Below are 5,414 nucleotides of genomic sequence, written 5' to 3'. Positions count from 1 at the left end.
AGAAACAAAGTTTGGTCAAAAAGTTGGTTATTGTCAAGGAACAAGATCATGGTCTCATCATTTAGGGTTTGTCGACACCGAGGCATCCTAAAATCTAAGCTTTTATCATTGAGGGTTTTTCGACGCCAAGGCACCCTAAAAGCCTAACTTTTCATCATTTCGGTTTTTATCGACACCGAGGCACCCTAAAAGCCATGCATTAGTCACAAGTACGCCGGGGCACTTGATCCTACTTAATTAACTACTAAGATACCCCGGCCCATGCATTAGTCACAAGTACCCCATATGTCCTATTTTTAGCAAAGTCATGCTAAAATTCACGGAAAATTTCAGCATGACCTTTGCTGAAAATAGGACATATGGAGTACCCGAATTTGCCGGAACGGAACTTAATCGACATTCCGGCAAACTCAAGGGCCTCTCGGGGTACCTGCAAAATCATCACGACACGATGGTCGGAGACAAAACCCAGCAAACTAGCAAAATCATCACAAATTGTTTTCTGTTAAAGATGATCATCATCTTTACAAGTCTTTCTCAATGTGATCACAAGTAATTCAGAGGCATCACAAGTAATTCAGAGCATCACAAGGCATTAGTAGTTCAGTACATGAACAAGTTTTACAAACCCAGATAAGAACAAGTGAATTCTAGTCCCATTGACACTCCTGGTTTTCTACAAACACCAAGTACTAGGGCACACAAAAGTTCTGAAATTTGTGTGCCTAACTGAATTAACTGAATTTTCAGTAACCGAATGAACTGAATTTTCAAAACTGCAAGAATACAATTGAGAAAAATCCAACAGCACTAGAACTGAGCTGATTGACAGTAGTTTTGTTCACTGTTATGTTGGCCTAACTGGATGTTGGCTATCTTTTATAGTGTCTCTGTTACATGCCAGTTTGGTCATTGCTAACTTTTGATATGTTGTGTTTCTGACATATCAGAATCGGATATCCAAAATAAGAAACAATATAATTTCTAACAAATCATTAGCCTGTTTGCTTCAAAAATAACAGTTCCTGTTGAGATTCCTGGGATCCAATCCCAACCAGTCCATTTGATTAAAATGACTGGATTACTGGAATGAGAATACCAAAAGAACAAGATATAGTCTACAAAAAAAAGAAAGAATACAGCCAATCCCCATCACTGTTTTCCCCTCTGGTTCAACAACCCTCTCACCATTTAAAGCAAAAATCTATATGGACCATCCATTCCTAGTTTGCATAAGTATCTAGTTTTAATTTACCTTCACAAGAGCACCAATAACACCCAAGCTGGTAAGCCTCAAGTACTCAAAAGGTCTTGTCTTGCTGGTAGTATTCAGGAACGGGTACAGGTACAGTGGGATGTGAGCTGCAAAGGAAAAAGAAGAAGACTTAATTATTAACCACTGCTAGTTAAGATTTACTTATTCTGTAAAGTCACCAAAATGAGGAAAGCTTTTTAACAATAAACAATGGAAATATTTAAGACTTGGCATAGAAACAGCAGCGCTCAGTACCATTCAAGAACGGGATCCTGGTCTCAGGGTGTGAAGCAACACACTGCAATTAAAAAAAAGTAAAATGAAATTGAGGGGCAGATGGCAAGCAAGCATGATATGAAAGCAGTAGTATTCTCAATCCACCACAAGGCCCACCAGGAGTGAGGGTTTCCTTTTCTTTCTCATGTAAAAGCATACCTGAAGAAGTGCAAGTGCATTGCAGACACGGTTTGATGCAACTAGCGACAAAGTAGGAGGTGAAAGTGAAGGGTAAATTGACACAATCTCCTGCATAAATTTTCAAAACAGCATGACAGACTGAATAAGGAAAATGTGCGGAACCATCAATAATTTCATATTGAAATAATCAATACACATGGACAACCACCCTTACTTAAATAACAAGAACTGCACAAGTACATATGTACTCTTGCCATTGCGACTGAATTTAGAACAGTGCAATAACTGTAACCTACCTGGAGCAGTGCAGCAACAGTGCCAAAGGAGTGCCACAGCAGTGGAGCAAGGTCTTGAAAAATCTCTCGTTTCTGAAAGAGGAAACTGAGAAACAGATTAGACAATGAATTTTCACCTCCTGCATCCCAGATTTGCAGCCACACTTTAAATGTTAAAGTAAAATAGCTCTATGTATCAACTGTCCAGTTTGGAATATTGTCTTTGGAAAGTTGATGTTTCACTAAGAAAAGAAGGGTCTGTCTAGGACACATTTATGTCACGTCTAACCTTGTGTCCACTATGTTTGTGGTGTATTTTTTTTTTGCCCCAGCTTTTTTTTTGTTCCTTGTTGCTGCGTTATTTGTGGGAGCTTAGATGTGACATCCTTAGAAAACATTTAGATGTGAATTAGACAAACTCAGAAAAGAATGACGATGCTTGCATTAGTGGCTCATACCATGGGTTCACACTTTTGGTAGATAAAGAAGTGACAGAAAAAAAAATACTATACTAAGTAAACTTCATCACTTATCTAGATAATCTGCAGAAGTAGAACAGATTGTTTCTAACCTATAAATGTCTTCCTATATAGTTTAAACTGTTTAGATTTCCTAACACCACCTCCTGATAAGTTTGCAAAGTCATCAATAGGACAGGATTTCACAAAGTTCACACCCCCGCCCCCCTGTCCTTGAACAGGGTATCTCCACCAGATACTATAATTAAATGTGCACAGCCGAATACCCCTCCAGCCTGCTCCAGCACAAAAATATTCATTGGAAGTTCACTTTTACCAAGAAACAAATACATCAGGAAGCAGGGGATATTAACAAAAATGCGCTTCTTGTGGTATTCACTCCTGAGAGATTGTATATGATAACTGCAGTATTTACCATTTTATTCAGGGGTACTATAACAGAAATGGGCACGTCTCTTGTTGTATTCAATCCTAACAGAACAACATATAAGATAACGGCAGTACTTTCCACTTTAATCAGAGCAAGCAGAACTAAAATGGATACAGTTATCTGATGCACACACCGAACTGCCATCCGAGTGTGTCCAACAGAGATCGGCAACCATTCCCGCTACGGATGCTAATAACAGGTAAACCATAGCACATGTTTAAAGAATGTATCATAATAAAAGCTACAAAAATCACATACCAAACCCTACTTGCTTTCGCTACATATCTACAAGTCTACAGCAAGCTAAAGGACTGCACAAAATCACCCAATTTTCTTCATACTCTAGATATGAGCAGGCGAGGGGGGCCGGATCTGGCGAGGTGGGATAGCGATCGAGATGGAGGGGGATCGAGATCGAGTGTCCATGAAATTTAAAAATATTCATGATAGTTCAAAAAGTACCCATGAAATACAATCGAGAAATGAAGGCTACGATTTAAATACAATCGATCTTAGCTAGCTATCTGTTCACAATCTTCTTGCCCTTCTTTTTCGCAAATGGAGTTCTTCTGTGGAACGGACGTCCTTTAGGTAGGGTGGTCCTGCTTCTTCTTGTGGTGTATGCTGCTACTTCATCATCGTCGTCATGTTCGATCCTCGGGTCGCCATACTTGTCGAAGTCTTGCTCATTGGCTACTCCATCCATTCCAATGATCTTCCTTTTGCCTCTCCTCACGACAACACGACTGGGCTTTGGCGGGTCGGTAATGAAGAAGCATTGGTCCACTTGGGAAGCCAGTACCCATGGCTCATTTTTCGCGGTGACGTTTGCGCCCGCGGTCTTGGATTTGGCTTCGGGTATAACCATGGTGGTGAAATACCGGTCTTCTTTTATGACGTTCTTGGCCCATCTGACACGGAACATCGGGACCTTCTCTCCAGCGTAGCTCAGCTCCCAGATCTCCTCGATCCTTCCGTAGTATCTGTCCTTGTCGTTACCGGTGTAGGATTCCATCGTTACCCCGGAGTTCTGATAACCATCGCTCTTCATGTCCTTGGCCTCGGTGTAGAATGTGTAGCCGTTGATATCGTACGCCTCATAGGTCATCAGGTTGTGCTCGGCGCCCTGTGACAAGGCGGATATGAGTTGTTCTTCCGCGGAAGAATCCTCATGTAAAGGGTACGACAGAAGCTTATGCTTGAACCAACGCGTGAAACATGAGTTGTGCTCTTTGAGTATATCTCCGTCCGTCCTCTGTTGGCCTCGGTCATTGTACGTCTTTTTAATAAAGGTTTTGTGCTCTACCAACCAAGGATCGACCACGTCTATGTGTTGTAGCGCGACTAGGTTTGCTCTTTCAAAGTCGGCGAGTCGACCCTCGAAGTCGACATGCATTTCGCGGCGACCCTCACGGTGACCCCATCCAGCGAGCCTGCCGAGGTGCCTGTTGATGGGCAGACCAACGGGGTTCTCGATGCCTAGATAATTCGTGCAGTAGGAGATGCACTCTTCGGTCAGAAAGCCCCTGGCTATGCTTCCTTCTGGACGTGACATGTTGCGAACGTATCCTTTGATGACACCATTCATCCTTTCGAACGACATCATGCTGTGCAGGAACGTCGGCCCGAGTTGGATGATATCCTCCACTATATGGACCAGCAGATGCACCATAACATCGAAGAATGCGGGCGGGAAGTACATCTCAAGCTCGCATAGTATCACCACGATCTCTTCCTGTAGCCTTCTAAGTTGCCTCACGCCAATCGACTTCCGAGAGATGACGTCGAAGAAGTTGCATAGGCCAAATAGCGTTTCACGGACGTGCGCGTCCATGATCCCATGGATTGCAACTGGAAGTATCTGCGTCATCAGCACGTGACAGTCGTGAGACTTCATCCCGCTGAACTTCTGCTTCGCTGGGTCTAGGTATCTGCTTATCTTCACCGCGTAACCGTAAGGAAGTTTTACTCCTAGGAGGCAGGTGAAAAACTGCTCGATCTCCTCCTGACTTAGAGTGAAGCACGCGGGAGGGTAGTCATTTCCGGTCTTCTTGGCCTTTTTGCCTTTGCAACGACTTTCTGTGTCCTGCTTCGCCTCATCATCATCATCATCATCATCATATATAGCGTGAAGCTCCTACCTGATGCCCATTGATTTCAAGTCTGCCCTTGCTTTCGGCCCATCTTTGGTCCTCTCTGGCATGTTGAGCAGGGTACCAAGCAGACTCTCGCACACGTTCTTCGTGATATGCATGACATCAAGGCTGTGAGGCACACGGTGGATCTTCCAGTACGGCAAGTCCCAGAAAACAGACCTCGTTTTCCATACCTTCAGCAGCGGCTCTGGCGCCTTTCGCTTCTTTCCTGGCTCTGGCGCCTTTTGCTTCTTTCCCGGCAGTGGGCAGTCTTTCCAATTTTTCAACAGCTTGTCTATTTCCTCGCCGCTCCTCGTACACGGGCGTTTTCGGGGTTCGGTTTCACCATCGAACAGATCCTTGCGTTTCCTCCACGGGTCATCGTCGCGAAGCCACCTTCGATGTCCCATGAACACGGTTTTC

At 43.6% G+C, this 5,414-nt stretch overlaps 1 long non-coding RNA gene across 1 annotated transcript; it reads right to left on the bottom strand.

The window, feature by feature from the left end:
- Nucleotides 1–995: 995 nt before the first annotated feature.
- On the bottom strand, nucleotides 996–2,559 carry LOC123176289 (uncharacterized). Its single transcript, XR_006488444.1, has 4 exons — nucleotides 1,969–2,559; nucleotides 1,691–1,780; nucleotides 1,511–1,553; nucleotides 996–1,362 (listed from the first exon to the last, which is right to left on the bottom strand). It is a non-coding gene; the product is annotated as an uncharacterized lncRNA (long non-coding RNA).
- Nucleotides 2,560–5,414: the final 2,855 nt, after the last annotated feature.

This window comes from Triticum aestivum, unplaced genomic scaffold (assembly GCF_018294505.1).
Source record: "Triticum aestivum cultivar Chinese Spring unplaced genomic scaffold, IWGSC CS RefSeq v2.1 scaffold40903, whole genome shotgun sequence".
In the NCBI taxonomy this organism is placed as follows: domain Eukaryota; kingdom Viridiplantae; phylum Streptophyta; class Magnoliopsida; order Poales; family Poaceae; genus Triticum; species Triticum aestivum.
Note: the sequence above shows the minus strand (reverse complement) of the source record. Positions and strands in the feature narration are given on the sequence as shown.